Source organism: Aquarana catesbeiana, linkage group LG01, assembly GCF_042186555.1.
Source record: "Aquarana catesbeiana isolate 2022-GZ linkage group LG01, ASM4218655v1, whole genome shotgun sequence".
Classification (NCBI taxonomy): domain Eukaryota; kingdom Metazoa; phylum Chordata; class Amphibia; order Anura; family Ranidae; genus Aquarana; species Aquarana catesbeiana.
The window spans coordinates 369,241,228-369,258,951 of NC_133324.1; the positions used below are offsets into that span (position 1 = coordinate 369,241,228).

The window sequence follows — 17,724 nt, forward strand, 5'->3', positions numbered from 1 at the left end:
CCCACCCCTTGTGGGGCGGGGTCTTGGTGTCACGTCATGCGCCCCACTGCAGCATCAGAGGAGGTTTGTTTTTTGAATGTTCAGCGGGAGCGGCGGAGCAGAAAGACCGGAGGATGGACCGGGGGAAGAAGAACCTGGAGGAAGATGGAGAAGACCGGAGGAAGATGCAGGAAGAAGCAGGGGGAAGAAGAAGCCAGGAGGAAGATGGAGAAGACCGGAGGAAGAAGCGGGGAAAGAAGAAGAGCTATTTTACAATAAAGGAATTGTCAAAAAACGGCTATTGTCTTTTGTCACATTTTACTGCTTTTTTTGGTGAATGTGCAGGGGTACAATGTACCCGATACCCATTCACATAGGAGGGGGGCCGAGCTCTGGGGTTCTCCTTATTAAAGGGGGCTTCCAGATTCCGATAAGCCCCACAACCACTGAACAAGGGTTGTGGGGATGAGGCACTTATCCCCATCAACATGAGGATAAGGTGCTTTGGGGGGGACCCTAAAGCACCCTCCCCATGTTGAGGGCATGTGGCCTGGTACGATTCAGGAGGAGGGGGGCCACTCTCTCATGCCCCCCCTCTTTTCCTGTGGCCTGCCAGGTTGCGTGCTCGGATAACGGTCTGGAATGGATTTTGGGGGGACCCCACACCAATTTTTTTTAATTTTGGCGCAGGGTTCCCCTTAATATCCATACCTTCAGGTCTGGTATGGATTTTGGGGGGACCCCTACGCCATTTTTTTTTTTTTCATTTGGTGTGGAATTCTCCTTAATAAGGATACCAGACTCGAAGGGTCTGGTATGGACTGGTGGGGGGAACCTGCGCCGTTTTTTTCTTTGATTTTAATTCTATATTGCCTGTAACCGGCAATACTTTACAGCCGCAAGCAATTTTAAATTACATTTTTTCCTTTAGAAATATAATTTTGCTGCGGTACAGTAATAAACACGGGAAAGATGCACAAATTTACAGGCATACTATAGACACCCCCAGGCACGATATTTAAAGGAATTTTTCATTTTTATTGCTTCACTTTAAGCATTATTAAAATCACTGCTCCCGAAAAAACGACCGCTTAAAAAACATTTTTTTCCAATTGATACATGTCTCCTGGGGCAGGACTCAGATACCTATACACTTTTTATGGCAAAGAACTTGCATATAAGCGTTCAGTGAGAACTTTGGATTTTGCAGGTTCGAGCCCCATTGATTTCCACTATTCCCGCATATGTGTTCTGACAGGCATTTTTGCCCGCAATAGCGCTGCTTTCCATTTGCATTAGCGCTCAGTTTATGAGAGTTGAAGTCTTACTTGGCCTTATTTGGGCGCTATTTTCTGGGACTGCAGGATCATTTTTCAGCGCTATAGTAAATGACCCCCTATGTGTAGTGAGGCTGCTACCTTGTATGCAGGCGCCTGCTACATGCAGTTATGTTCTTATGTACATGTGCACAGGGGTGGAGGTCTAAAAAAAAAAAAAAAATTAATATGACACTTTATTTATATTTTTGGCAATTACAGCCCCTATGTAATAACAAGTTCTCTTTAATGAGACATCAGGGGTCTATTAGACCCCTGATGCCTTCTCTGCCTTCCACTGAAGCTAATGGAGCACAGAATATGCCACAGCGCCCGGGGGAAAGTGACAGTGGAACTTGGAAGTGAAGTAACACGTTGCCTCCATGCTCCATCATTGGAAGGGAGATCAGTGAACAGACTTTCACCTGCCATGCCAGTCCTGGGTCCACAGGTAGGACAGCAGAGCCTGGGATACATGGCAGGCTCAATTGGGCATTACCCTAAATTGGTTGTAAAGCTTCACATGCATCCAGTAAAGTGACTAGCCTCAGGTGATACACAGAGATCAAACAGATGCCCCTACATATGTTGTGTCCATCTATCTGCAGTCTTCTACTCATGCAATCAAAATCCAGAATTTATAAAGCTTGTCTAAGAGTTCCAAAAAAAAAGGGGGTGAAGAGCTGAAGTTACACTTTGCATAGCTCAGAGAGGAGGTATGAGAGCCTATTTGGAGGGAAGGGACACAAACCCTTTCACACAGCACACAGGAACAGAGCTGAGGCTGTCAATCTTCTGGAGGTCCTCCCCCGCCCCCTTTTTTCTCTTGGTGTCAGAAAAACTTGTCAGAAGTGATTCATGCTAATCACAAGGGAATGTGACAGCAGACATAAATGACAATGAATGCTCTAGATTGAGACAAGTACACACTATAGAGCAGGGATCTTCAAACTACGGCCTTCCAGCTGTTGCAGAACTACACACCCCATGAGGCATTGTAAAACTATGACATTCAGACATGACTAGACATGATGGGAATTGTAGTTCCTAAACAACTGGAGGGCCATAGTTTGGAGACCCCTGCTATAGAGGGATATGCTTTGTACATATTTCATGTCTGAGGTTGACAACTAAGGATGGGCTCGGGCGTGTTCGCACAGCCCACGTGCAGAGCCCGCCAGGAAGTCAGCACAGCACTGCGCTAATCACAGGCAGTGAGACATTTTCCTGATGTGCAGCTGCAGGGATCGGGAAATGTCTCACTGCCTGTGATTAGCGCAGTGCTGTGCTGACTTCCTGGCGGGCTCTGCACGTGGGATGTGCGAACACATCCCAGGCCATCCTTATTTACAACCAGTAATTACTTCACCATAAAAGCCCACTGCCCACACTACAGATGTAGACACAATCCTCATTGCTATAGCAGCCAGGACTGTGTTTAAAATCTAAGTCTACCATACATTTATAAATGGCATTGTGAACAAGTGGTTAATCTGTGGTAAACAGAAATCAAATTTTCCTGTATACAAGCAGCCTGGCACCTGCATTAATGAGGCATTTGTTTTTGTGACTGCATCTACCCCAAGCATCATGCAGACAGCCTATGGAAGTGACTGCAGACGCAGCGCCTGCGTGGACCCAGCTGTAAATATGACAGGCATACACAAGCAGCGCCTTGTCCCTGAACAGCGTACACATTTAGAAAAAGGTAAGTTCCTGGTGTAGTAAGTAGTGCATGTGAATAACACAGGTATTCCTTCCTGTCAATTCCAGCTGATGCCCTTACCTTGTACTCTACCACCTGCCTTTTCCTCTGACCAAAATAAAGAGATTTCTATGGAGAAGTCATCTCCAGCATGTGTTCATCTTCATTCCATGGCATCACTGTAATTATAGAGATTGTTTTTACATCCCAGCACATGAGAGCAGACAGTCCATACATACATACATACATACATACATACATACATACATACATACATAGGTCCAGCACTCACCAGCTGTCTGCTGCTCTTTGCACTGGCTCGCTACTACTCTGCTGCTGCCCCAACTTCTGGATCCCGCACACCGCTAGTACAGGGTTCACATCAGCACATTCCACACAAGGGAAAGCGGAGGCTGCATGTCCGTGTCAGCACATTCAGCACACAAAGGTAAACAAACAGCACGCTGCCTGCTCTAATAGGCGGAGCTTTCCCTCTGAGCCAGGGAGTATGATGGAGGCAGTGTGACTGCTAGTAGAGGGAAGAGTACTGTCAGCTGAGGACACCTTTCCTTCACAGATTTCTTTTTTATATTACTCTTTCTAAAACATTTCCATAAAACAGTACTATTTCTTTTGTTATACACACTGAATATGTTTCTTTTTATTCCATGTAAACATGACAGTCATTGTCAGTATTTCTTCTTATTCTGTATGAAGACTGCCCAGCACCATTTTCCTAGAGTATATCACCCTATGGACTGCCCTCCAGGAGTGACAACTCTGCAGACTTCAACCTAAAAGAGTAGTATTTTCTTCAAGCTAAACCCAAACACTTTAGTGGTGCACAGCAAAAAAAAAAAAAATTTGCATACACTTTCGGATTATAACAGACCTGGGACACCTTTGAGCGCTCCAAAGAGAATAGTAATGTGGCGTGCATAGTGCCCCCTCACCCTCCTATCAGGCATTATTCTGAGCTACATTCCTGTCTGAATATTGTGTCCGGGTTTCAGGTAGACTGAAACCCGGACACATGATTCAAAACCCGAACTGTCCAGGTGAATCCCGGACAGGTGGCAACCCTAAGTACTGTATATAGCAGTGTTTCTCAACCTTTCTCCAGTCGGGCTCCCTTGAAAAGTATTTTCAGTCTTGAGGCACCCCATCCAAGGCTTGGTTCACATTACTGTGTGTCACGGAACGCGCGCAAAATCGCACTCATTCCTGACGCACAGACAAATGCTCTGCTCTTTAGGGGTGCCATTCATTCTTAATGGTACCCCACACATTGGCAAACGCATACCTCCCAACATTTTGAGATGGGAATGAAGAACACCTACTAGCAAAAGTATGTAGGCATAGGACACGCCCCCTCACCACGCCCCCTTAAAGGAGAATTAACTCCAAAAAATTATTAGTTAAACCCACAAGTGCTTTGTTACCAGTATATTCCTTTATATTGGCTTTTAAAATGTACAAATGCAGCAATTTAGAAATTGGATGAAAGGTTTAGCACTGGGAAACACTTTTTGATAGATAAAAAGTGCATTTTAGACACAACTATATAGATCAGTCCAAAATGAGGCACAAATGAGGAGGAATGAGGGACAGAGGGATATTGTGCCAAATCAGGGACAGTCCCGCGAAATCAGGGACAGTTGGGAGCCATGCAAATGTGGGGTGTTTTTGGAGTGGAGCAATTTTATAAAAATGGTTGGGGACTTCTTTCTCTGCATTTCTGAGGGTAGAGAAGCCAATTGAAATGAATGGGCTGCCCTACATGCAGCACGCATCCGCACACATGTGAACCAGGGGTTTGTTCAAACGTGAGGTTGGAGGGGCGGTAAAACCACATGATTGAGCTGTTTTTACCACCCCCAACTGTACTTCCTTTAGCTGCAGAGGCAGCAGCTGGGGGTGTACACATGCTGTGGCTGCAGCTGGAAGTATACTGAGGATGAATGGGGCTGCACTCAGTTAAAACAGGTGGTGATGAGGCCTCTTTATGGCCTGTCAAATGCCTCTAAAAATCGATCTGAGCATGGATTGCATACATACACACATACAGTATCTCACAAAAGTGAGTACACCCCTCACATTTTTGTAAATATTTTATTATATCTTTTCATGTGACAACACTGAAGAAATTACACTTTGCTACAATGTAAAGTAGTGAGTGTACAGCTTGTATAACAGTGTAAATTTGCTGTGCCCTCAAAATAACTCAACACACATTAATGTCTAAAGCGCTGGCAACAAAAGTGAGTACACCCCTAAGTGAAAATGTCCAAATTGGGCCCAAAGTGTCAATATTTTGTGTGGCCACCATTATTTTCCAGCACTGCCTTAACCCTCTTGGGCATAGAGTTCACCAGAGCTTCACAGGTTGCCACTGGAGTCTTCTTCCTTTCCTCCATGATGACATCACAGAGCTGGTGGATGTTGGAGACCTTGCACTTCTCTACCTTCCGTTTGAGGATGCCCCACAGATGCTCAATAGGGTTTAGGTCTAGAGACATGCTTGGCCAGTCCATCACCTTTACCCTCAGCTTCTTTAGCAAGGCAGTGGTTGTCTTGGAGGTGTGTTTGGGGTCGTTATCATGTTGGAATATTGCCCTGCGCCCAGTCTCCGAAGGGAGGGGATCATGCTCTGCTTCAGTATGTTACAGTACATGTTGGCATTCATGGTTCCCTCAATGAACTGTAGCTCCCCAGTGATGGCAGCACTCATGCAGCCCCAGACCATGACACTCCCACCACCATGCTTGACTGTAGGTAAGACACACTTGTCTTTGTACTCCTCACCTTGTTGCCGCCACACATGCTTGACACCAAGTGAACCCAATAAGTTCATCTTGGTCTCATCAGATCACAGGACATGGTTCCAGTAATCCATGTCCTTAGTCTGCTTGCCTTCAGTAAACTGTTTGTGGGCTTTCTTGTGCATCATCTTTAGAAGAGGCTTTCTTCTGGGATGACAGCCATGCAGACCAATTTGATGCAGTGTGCGGCGTATGGTCTGAGCACTGACAGGCTGACCCCCACCCCTTCAACCTCTGCAGCAATGCTGGCAGCACTCATACGTCTGTTTGCCAAAGACAACCTCTGGATATAATGCTGAGCACGTGCACTCAACTGCTTTAGTCGACCATAGCGAGGCCTGTTCTGAGTGGAACCTGTCCTGTTGAACCGCTGTATGGTCTTGGACACCGTGCTACAGTTCAGTTTCAGGGTCTTGGCAATCTTCTTATAACCTAGGCCATCTTTATGTAGAGCAACAATTCTTTTTTTCAGATCCTCTGAGAGTTCTTTGCCATGAGGTGCCATGTTGAACTTCCAGTGACCAGTATGAGAGAGTGAGAGCGATAACACCAAATTTAACACACCTGCTCCCCATTCACACCTGAGACCTTGTAATACTAACGGGTCAGAGGGAAAATGGCTAATTGTGCCCAATTTGGACATTTTCACTTAGGGGTGTACTCACTTTTGTTGCCAGCGGTTGAGACATTAATGGCTGTGTGTTGAGTTATTTTGAGGGGACAGCAAATTTACACTGTTATATAAGCTGTACACTCACTACTTTACATTGTAGCAAAGTGTCATTTCTTTAGTGTTGTCACATGAAAAGATATAATAAAATATTTACAAAAATGTGAGGGGGTGTACTCACTTTTGTGAGATACTGTACATATAAACACACATACACACCCATGTACAAACACATACACATGCATGTACACATATAGACACATGTACACACACACACAGACACATGCTCACATACAGACACATGTACACACACACATATATACAAACACACAAATACATACATGTACAAATACACATGCACACATACAGACACATGTACACACACACACACACACATACAGACACATACACTACTGCACTGTAGGGGGAGGCAGAGAGCACATCACACTCCCCCTCCGTCCATAAACACGTACCTGGTTCCGTGTCACTGTTCCAGCTCTATCTCCAGCTGCAGCATCGCTCCCCTCATTCTCTCACTTCCTGCTTTCACACAAGAACCTGAGAGCAGTGAATCCGTAGGGTCTTGCTGCCATCAGTCAAACTGTGAGGAGGTAGTGGGGGCATGGCTTACCAGCACTGTGTATGTCTATGGACACACACAGCCCAGCTCAGGCGCACACATGCATGGCTTGCTACAGGAGGCACCCAGCAGAATGAGAAGCTGGCAACACCGGGTGGGACTACCAGAGGAGGAGGAAAGGGACCTTTCTGTGCAATATCCTTATTTAAAAAATAAATTGCAGTATTTAGTATCACTTTAAAGTACACGCTTACTTCACCTATCTAGTATTTTATGCCAGCTTTACATGTGTACATTGTGGTAACTGGCATGTTTCAATGCATAATAAAGAAGAATTTAGCTGCTTAAAAACTGTAGGGCCTCTTTTGTCATAGTACGCTCAGCATATTTGCATATTATTGCACATTTTCCTGGTAAACATCTTATTGATGTAAGTTTGAAGTCTTCAGCCATCTAAATCAGCCCAAGCCAGGGATGGTATAGGTCTTGTACTTCATATGCATTTCATGCCAGGATAGTGCATTGAGCTATGAAAGGGGCAACATTTACGACAGAAGAGATATACAAAATCTCTTCTTTCATAAAAAAGCCTACCTGTTAGCGGGTTTTTAAAATACCACTTTAGTTGAGCTCTAAAGTGTATGTAAAGTTTAACAATACATTTCTCTTATTTGTTCCCTTTTGGTTTGTTATTATAAAATATTTTATCATGTCTGTTCAACAAGTACAAAAAAATTAAAAAATCGTTGTTTTTCCAGCCAGAAATCCAGTGAGCTGATAACTTCCTTTACTCTCTGCCTCTAGATTGTTATCAGTTAGATTTGTTCCCTGCTATCTCTGTGGAATACAAAACATCTCCTCTTATTTTGGAGAATTTAATTAGGTGTTATGTAGTCCTAACACAGTGTTATGTTGCCTTGACATACTCCATGTAGTAGGGTGACGTTACTCAGTTGAATTGTCACCCCAGGATAGAAAGTGTGTTAATGGCAGGATTACCAGGTTAAAAAAGAAAAAGGTGAATAAAAAACGTAATGCAGCCAGCACATCTAAGGACCCATATGCTGCAATACTAGCTATTTTTGTTCTTGGATTTAGAATTTCTTTAACCACAATGCACCATGCAGTGGTCCCCAAACTTTTCAGTACAAGGGCCACATTGCATATTTTACAGATTTTCGCGGGACAAAAAAAAATCACTTATTCATGTAAGATGTCAGATGTAAGGGGGAATCTGATGGGGAGAGGTACAGGGGGACACTGATGGGAATACAGATATAAAGGGGGAATTTGAGGAGGGCACAGATGTAAGGGTGTAAGATGTAAGGGTGAACGTGCATCAGAGTCTCCCCCACATATGTGTCCTCATCAGTCCCCCCCTATATGTGTGTTCCCATCAATGTTCCCCGCATTTGTGTTCCCATCATAGTGCCCCCCACATCTGTTTGCCCATCAGAGTCTCTCCCACTGTGTCCCCATCTGAATTTCCACCACATCTGTGTCCCCATCAGAGTCTCTCCCACATCTGTGTCCCTATCAGAATTTCCCCCATTTCTTTGTTCCCATTAGAGTATTTCCTATGTTGTGTCCCAATCAGAATTCCCCCATATCTGTATCCACATCAGTCACCCCCACATCTGTGTCCCCATCAGAGTCTCAGAGTGGTGGGTTAGCAGCAGTGCAGAGGCAAGCACAGACTGTGGGGCAGATAAAATGTACTAGCTGGCGAGATGTGGCCCGGGGACCAGACTTTGGAGACCCCTGCCCTAGACTAAGGCTGGGTTTATACTCATGCGAATTGGATGCAGCTTACACCGCATCCAATTGGCAGAACATTTGAAAAGATGTTCTTTTCAATGGGTCTGGTTCACATATGTGCGTTGCATCTGCAGTCCACATTGCACAAAAAACTTGTGCGTTTTCTAGGCAGTGCGGTGCGAATTGCAGGCACATAATCTTCAATGGGAACGTATCTGATTCACACGTGTTCCGTTCTGAACACAAATTCTCTCCCCCTCCTCACTTCACCTCCCCCTGGTCAGCTGATCCGCAGCTACAATGGAGAGGAGCCTCTGAATGAATAATTTTTTATCTTTGCAGGGAAACCGGAGCTGCAATTCGCACTGCACATGTGTGAACCCATCCTAAATGAGCTATTGACCCTTGCAGCAAGGAGGACAAACTCTCTGATCAGTTTTTATTGCTCAATGGAGTTTTCATCTACAGTTGTGTTGCCACCACCCTTCACATGACATTATCATGTACAATGCAAGTCCAGAGGCCAGCACTGGTCCTGCATCATATGTGATTTTAAGGGCCCAGTCACACTCCAGGGCACAGAAGTAAATGACCAGAGTGCTGGCCCCATCAGGGCCATGGATTAAGGTGTTAATCTCTATAAGATCCCTCTTGACAAAGTGAAGATTATATCCCGCAGTGAGTGCATCCACAATTAATATTTTCAGCCAAACCAGAGTTCAACTTTAAAAGATTTCTTAACTTCTTACTTTCTTAAAAATGTTTATGGAAGAATTCCAGGCATGGATATTGTATACATAGTTACATTGATCTAGCCTGGAAGCTGGAAATCACAGAAGTAAACACTGCTACTCCAGTTATCCCCACTTGCTTCAGGGTCCCGTGTCGACGGGCTGGCCAGCTGCATTCTGAACACAGGAGGTCTTCCACTCGGCACCAGCCCCATTTAGATAATGTTTTACATTTACCGAATGAATGCAAAGCATTCTCTTATTGGATGTGGTGTCGAGCAGCTGACCTCCTGTGTTCAGAATCCAGGAGGTAGCTACTCTGCATGGGACCCTGAAGCAGGTTGAGATTATTGGCGTCCCAGCGTCTACTTTAGTGATTTATGGGGGGTTAGCCAGGTATGGTATTTACATAGTTACATTGGTCCAAGCTGGACCAATGTAACTATGTATAAAATATCCATACCTTGAACTGATCCTTTAACATAGGAGGGGGGTGATTGGGGAAATCTGTGGCTGTAATATTCATTTTTGCAAAGAAATGCTTTTTATTATTATTGCTTTATGAGTTTTCTTTTTCTTTTACTGCACTAGATTACATCACTGCATAAAGACAGGTCTATAGCTATTAGCAGCTTAGTATGGAGTACTGTTCTACCTTTTTCTTTTATTGTTCATCTATTACACTTGTGGGCAGTTCTTACTGTGAGGCAGCACTGTACATTTTCCCTCACAACGATGCTTCTGCAAGCTCCCCAGCAGGAATCTCATTTTCTCTATAATACAGGTCAGGTTTCTCTTAATATGTTGGCCAGATTTCCACAATATTATCAAAAGGCTTATTTTTTTTCCAATATGTGTAGCCATTTAACACAGCTGTAGCTTGTTTAACAATTTCAAGCACTTACAGTGACTGTAAACTTAAACTGATCAGTAATTCACTGCACCGCATGGAATGGGGTCATTTGTTTTCCTACCTTAAATCGTGGAAGCCAGTGCTGTATTTTGGCCTAGGCCGATAAGGCCCAGGCCTAGGGCGGCACTTTGTGGAAGGGCGGCACTTTGTGTGTGTGTGGGGGGGGGGGCAGCCCCCGCACTCCTCCCGAGTCAGTCTATTCACTCACTGCCAAGGTCGCGGGCTGCAGCGTCTCTCATAGAGCAGAGCTTGTGGTGACAGTCCCCCCCCTCCGCTCCACACAGACAGGAGAGCACAGAGAGAACTGCTCAGCCTCCTGTGCTATGATTCCAGCAGGTGCACATTGAGCCTGCAGGGTCGGTCTGTGGCTTCAGCTGGCAGCTACATTCTGCATATCCTGGAGGGGGTGAGAGTAACTATATTTGAAATAGGGAGGTCTGTCTGATAATTAACCCTCTGTGTCCTTGAGACATGTACACTGCTGCTTACATATATGGTTAACTCTTTACAGCTCAATATCTGCAGGCTGGTGCTTCTAGAATCAATGGCATTTAACACCTGGTGTCTGCTTGCAAAGACCCCTTTCACACTGGAGGCATTTTTCAGGCGCTTTTGGGCTAAAAATAGCGCCTGAAAAACGCTTCCCCTGCAGTCCCAGCGTGAGAGCCTTAGTGCTAGCTTAAAAGCGCCCCTCTACTGGCCAAAAAGTGCTGCTAAAACAAGTGTAAAGCGCCACTAAAACTAGCGTCACTTTACCGCTAAAGTGGCCTGCTGGCAGTGGGAAAGGGGTCTATATGTGATTAACCTTTCATAGCTACCTGTAAAGCTAATGCTGCCTTCTGACATATGAAGAAACGTGTCATTTCTGATCATAGATCAGTCTGGATTTTATTACCCATCCTGCTGACTACATGAAGCCCAGGTTCACACTGATGCGGGTTAGCAATTGTGTGAGTTCAGCTGATCTCGCACAATTTCAAACTGGCAATGCAGTCTGACTTCGGGGGCGATTTGACTGGCATCTGTGCAGGAACGATGTCTATACGAATCACACCACGAGGTCGCCAAAAGTAGTGCAGGAACTACTTTTGGGAACCGGTGCGGCGCCGCAAAGTAGGCATCGCACCAATTCAGACGGTGCCATTGCCAGCAATAGCCGCCAATTGGGCATGCGATTCGACGTGTCAAATTGCATGCCAAATCGGCCCGATGTGAACAGTTGCTTAAAGAGGAACTGCAGTCTGCTCACATAATTTGGTATGATTAGAATGCAATTGGAGACCCTTATTGTGCACTGGTGAGGCTGCATTGATGGGCACTGATCAGGCTGCATTGATGGGCACTGATGAGTTTGCATTGATGGGCACTGGTGAGGCTGAATTGATGGGCACTGGTGATGCTGCTTTGATGGGCACTGATGAGAGCTGCATTGATGGGCACTAATGAGGTTGCATTGATGGGCACTGGTGAGGCTGAATTGATGGGCACTGGTGAGGCTGCATTGATGGGCACTGATGATGCTGCATTGATGGGCACTGGTGAGGCTGCTTTGATGGGCACTGATGAGGCTGCACTTGGTACCCACTTTTAATGTACAGAGAGGAAAAGGTGGAGCCTAAAGAGGAAAGGGTATGGTTTACAGATGACAGGACTGGTCTTAAACAGGAAGGGGCGTAACATTGACATAAAGGGGTGGGTCATGTTTAAATTAGGGGGTGTACAAGTTTAATCAGGCCTAGGGCAGCACAAAACCTAAATACACCACTGGTGGAAGCTCATGAGATCAGTTCAGCTAAATAGCCACTATAACTGTATGAAGTAGAGTCAGGAAACAAAGCTTGTGTGTTATGTGATTTGGACATCTAACCTTATAAGTGAAAGTTCTGCATATGATGCAAAATTCCAACTTAGTAAGACAAATTCAGGAAATTTAGGAGGAAAAAAAGCTTTTCAGTTGGAAAAGATAAATGGCCAGTGCTGATTTTAGCAGTCTGAGCACTCACCGCATCCTACCTAAAAGCATTATCATTGCAATGTTTACCAGCCAGATATATATAAAAAAAAAAAAAACATCAAATATTCCAGCTGTGCAATATTAAAAATGATAAAAAAAAGTATCAAATGTATTTTAAATACAACTAATGTAAGTATTCGATTTGGTTTGATGTTAGCCGTACATGACAGCTTCACAGCACATGCAGGCCTGCTTTGAGTACTGCTGTACCTCTGTATGCCAGCTCAGAGTTGGTTTCAATTACCGCCAGTTTCCTCTGGGATCTGGTGGTAATTCTTCAAGAATTTGTCCCTGCCATAGCCACAGGTTCTTAAAATGGCAGTAGTAAGAACTACTTGATTTTGCCACATGTGTTGTTAATGTTATCAACACTAGCCCAAATGCTTGCCTGAATTAGGCATAGGTAGTTCTTAAGGAAACTACCAGCAAAAAGTGCTGTTAGGCTCCATTCACACTAGCGCGTTTTTTGATGCATTTTGCATTTTGCAGAAATGCACGGGAATTTTTTAACATGGGTTCCTATGGAACATGTTCACATCAATGCCTTTTTGTTTCTCTGCATTTTTGGAAAGGGTCAGGGACTTTTTTTCATGCAAAATGCAGCGTTTTGCATGTAATAGAATTCAATGGACAAGCATCAAAAACGCAAGTGCACCGTTTTTGCAGCGTTTTTGATGCGTTTTTGGTGCGTTTTTGATGCGTTTTTGCCGTTTTTTTTTTGTTTTTTTTTTTAATTTTTTTTTTTATTTTTTTTAAGACTGTAAAAAAAAAACTGTAAAAAAAAAAAAAAAAACGCAAAACGCAAATCGCGGCAAAATCGCGGCAAAATCGAGGCAAAAACGCTGCTCAAAAACGTGGCAAGCATAAAAAAAAAACCTCCAAAAACGCTCAAAAGCAACATGCATAGGTGTGAATCGAGCCTTAGGGCTGTTTTGAATTCCCCTGTCTTCTGAATAGTTTTAATCAATTAACCATGAAACAAATCAGATTTTACTTTACTGCTGTAGCAATAACTCTCGGGGGAGCTGCTGGTTTATTATTGGGCCTGTCCTCTATTCTTTTCACCCCTCTTAAGTTGTTCAATCCCCTTGACACAGCTGTAGTGCAGTGTTGTAATGATATTAGTACCAACTTTAACCCACAATATACACTTATATTTATATTTACCTCTACCTGGGTGCTTATAGCTCCACCTGCAGGAGAAATAACAACACCGCACACAAACTTCAGTAATAACCAAAATAACTTGCTTTTTCGGGTAAATGATATATTTATATAAAGAGTTATTACAGTGACTACACTATCACACCAACGTAGTGCAACAGTATAGTAAATAGTTATGACAGTCTTGGTAACATACACAAATATACCTAAATATATATATATTTATATCAGGGAGCTCCCCCTGCTCTAAACCATAAAGTCACTACCCTTTTGTAACTAGATGCAGGGCCCTGCAATAAAAGAGATAGCCTTGATGTCTTCAATCTTCGCTAGCTATGAATTTGTAATTGTAATCCACAGAGGGTTCTTCTTGGGTGTTGCGCAGTGTAAGGTAATACACTAAGACAATTATAATCCAGAAGATTGATTAAGTGTTCTTATACGAAGAAGACAAACATCTAGTATCAGTTCTTGAATACTGAAGTCTATGCAAATGTAATGTTCTCCAACTTAACTTGTTCCGTGGGACTATCAGTTCCAGCAATACTCTGTAGCAGTCCTAAGTGTGTGTAGTATTAAACAAAGTTCCGGGTGTTAACCCTCTCACCACACTGGATCCGGACAAATGGATGTCTCCATTTCAGCAGTTCACAGTCCTTATGGAGCCACCGCCACGCTGTCACACTGTTCCGTTTTCTAACGACCAGGAGTCCTCGGTTACCTCCTCCATGGATCTCCGGAACGATCACTTCTGCTGCTCCAGCACACTGTGATCAACAGCAGGATCCTTGCTGCTGCTCCGCTCCTTCACGAAGTAGGCCGCAACCCTGTGGGACACACACACCCACAGAGTTCTGCTGGCAGGCCACGTGTCCCAGGAACAAGAGAGAGTTAAGATGGCCGCTCCCAAACCTTTTATATCCTCCCACAATGCAGTTCAGTTCTCCTCTTGTCCAGGAGCATTGTGGGTAGGTCATAGTTAATGTTCAGAAGTAAACAATCAATCACTTCCATGTCACTTCTCTTAATGATGAAACATAAAAGTATTGCACCTTTTCAATTTGTTCACAAGATGGCACTATATCAACTTATGTTCTTTATAACACACATATGACTGAAAACAAAAGTTGTCAGCGCTACACTGGTAAAAATTAATATAGTAAATTAAAAACTTAAAAACAAGTTCTGATTGGTTTATATGGCTTACTGCACAGTGCCTGTTTTAATATACCTACATACAGTGCCTTGAAAAGTATTCATACCCCTTGACATTTTCCACAATTTGTCATGTTACAACCAAAAACGTAAATTTATTTTATTGGGATTTTTTGTGATAGACCAACACAAATTGCGAGGTGAAAGGAAAATGATAAATGGTTTTTAAAATTTTCTACAAATAGATGATTGAAAAGTGTGGTGTGCATTTGTATTCAGCCCCCTTTACTCTGATACTCCTAACTAAAATCTAGTGGAACCAATTGTCTTCAGAAGCCACCTAATTAATAAATAGAGTCCACCTGTATGTAATTTAATCTTGGTATAAATACAAACCTCAGAGGTTTGTTAGAGAACCTTAGTGAACAAATAGCAACATAAGGGCCAAGGAACACACCAGACAGGTCAGGGATAAAGTTGTGGAGAAGTTTAAAGCAGAATTAGGTTATAAAAAAATATCCCAAGCTTTCAACACCTCACGGAGCATTGTTCAATCCATCATCTGAAAATGGAAAGAGTATGGCACAACTGCAAACATACCAAGACATGGCCGTCCACCTAAACTGACAGACCGGGCAAGGAGAGAATTCATCAGAGAAGCAGAGCCAAGAGGCCCATGGTAACTCTGGATAAGCTGCAGAGATCCACAGCTCAGGTGGGAGAATCTGTCCACAGGACAACTATTAGTTGTGCACTCCACAAATCCGGCCTTTATGGGAGAGTGGCAAGAAGAAAGCCATTGTTGAAAGAAAGCCATAATAAATCCCATTTGTAGTTTGCGAAAAGTCATGTGGGGGACATTACAAACATGTGGAAGAAGGTGCTCTGGTCAGATGAGACCAAAATTTAACTTTTTGGCCAAAAAACAAAACGTTATGTGTAGCTGCCATAACACCGGTATCGCCGTGTTTGGCCGGCGGTCCAGTACAAGATAAAAGTGGTCTCTGCGGTGGATTCGCCGCAATATCAGTTTTATCGGCGGCGGGAGAGGGCCCCCCCGCCGCGATCCGGTGCCCTCCGCCGCTTACCGTGGCTGTGCATGGAGAAGAGTGAGGGGAAGATGGCCCCCACCCATCTCCATGACACTGCAGGGCGAAAGTGTAGTCAAAATGTCACTTCCGCCCATAGCTCTTAAAGGGACATTTTTAAAAATTTTTTTTTAATGACAACATTTTTTTATTTTTTTATTGCATTTTAATGTAAATATGAGATCTGAGGTCTTTTTGACCCCAGATCTCATATTTAAGAGGTCCTGTCATGCTTTTTTTCTATTACAAGGGATGTTTACATTCCTTGTAATAGGAATATAAGTGACACGATTTTTTTTAAAACAGTGTAAAAATAAAAAATAAAAGGTAAAATAAATAAGAGAAAAAAAAATGTAAATGCGCCCCGTCCCGGTCGAGCTCACGTGCAGAAGCGAACGCATACGTGAGTAGCGCCCTCATATGAAAACGATGTTAAAACCACACATGTGATGTATTGCCGCAAACGGTAGAGCGAGAGCAATAATTCTAGCCCTAGACCTCCTCTGTAACTCAAAACGTGCAACCTGTAGAATTTTTTAACTGTCGCCTATGGAGATTTTTAAGGGTAAAAGTTTGTCGCCATTCCACGAGCGGCACAATTTTGAAGCGCGACATGTTGGGTATCAATTTACTCAACATAACATTATCTTTCACAATTTAAAAAAAAATTGGGCTAACTTTAAGCCCGTTTCACACAGGGGCGACTTGTCAGGCGACTTAGCCGCCTGACAAGTCACGCCTGTTCTTTACTACGTACCGTTCTAATAGGAGCGACGCAAGTCGCTCCGACTTAGAAAAAGGTTCCTGTACTATTTTTGGGGCAACTTCAGGCGACTTGCATTGACTTCTATACATAAGTCGTTTTGCAAGTCGCCGCTGAAGTTGTGTGCAGGTCGCCTCGGTGAGTCGACCTGCAAGTCGTGCTGCCCCTGTGTGAACCGCCTCTTACTGTTGCCTTATTGTTTAATTGTAAGTGTAAAAAAAAAAAAAAAAAAGTGTATTTTTTTAAAAAAAAGGGCGCTTGTAAGACCGCTGCGCAAATACGGTGTGACAGAAAGTATTGCAAGGACTGCCATTTTATTCTCTAGGGTGTTAGAAAAAAAATGTATAATGTTTGGGGGTTCTAAGTAATTTTCTAGCAAAAAAAACAAACTGTTTTTAACTTGTAAACAACACATCTAAAAAATAGGCCTGGTCCCTAAGTGGTTAAAAAGACTACTGAGGCAGGGTAGTGTGATGTTTTCAGGAAGTTATGAACAGTACCCTGCTACCCCCCCTTCCCCCACCAACCATGATCTGCCCGCATTCTATAGCAAGCACAGAGACCCACAGAAAACATCACTAGGTCAAAAATATGGTATGTAATAAAAATTGAAATGTTTTAATTGTAAATTACATAGTAGGTGACATAGTTACATAGTAGGGGAGGTTGAAAAAAGACACAAGTCCATCAAGTCCAACCTATGTGTGTGATTATGTGTCAGTATTACATTACATATCCCTGTATATTGCGGTCATTCAGGTGATTATCTAATAGTTTCTTGAAGCTATCAATGCTCCCCGCTGAGACCACCGTCTGTGGAAGGGAATTCCACATCCTTGCCGCTTTTACAGTAAAGAACCCTCTACGTAGTTTAAGGTTAAACCTCTTTTCTTCTAATTGTAATGAGTAGCCACGAGTCTTATTAAACTCTCTTCTGCGAAAAAGTTTTATCCCTATTGTGGGGTCACCAGTACAGTATTTGTAAATTGAAATCATATCCCCTCTCAAGCGTCTCTTCTCCAGAGAGAATAAGTTCAGTGCTCGCAACCTTTCCTCATAACTAAGA

The 17,724-nt window shown here is 43.5% G+C and overlaps 1 protein-coding gene across 2 annotated transcripts in view; it reads right to left on the reverse strand.

Annotated features, from left to right (window-relative positions):
- AOPEP (aminopeptidase O (putative)) overlaps positions 1-3,441 on the reverse strand; it is a 615,981-nt gene extending 612,540 nt beyond the window's left edge. For both annotated transcript variants that reach the window (XM_073633214.1, XM_073633224.1), the window contains exons 1-2: positions 3,293-3,441; positions 3,082-3,179 (exon numbers count right to left, since the gene is read on the reverse strand). The gene's annotated coding sequence lies outside the window, so the exon portion shown is untranslated. The remainder of the gene's footprint in view (positions 1-3,081; positions 3,180-3,292) is intronic.
- Between the last annotated feature and the right edge of the window lie 14,283 nt (positions 3,442-17,724).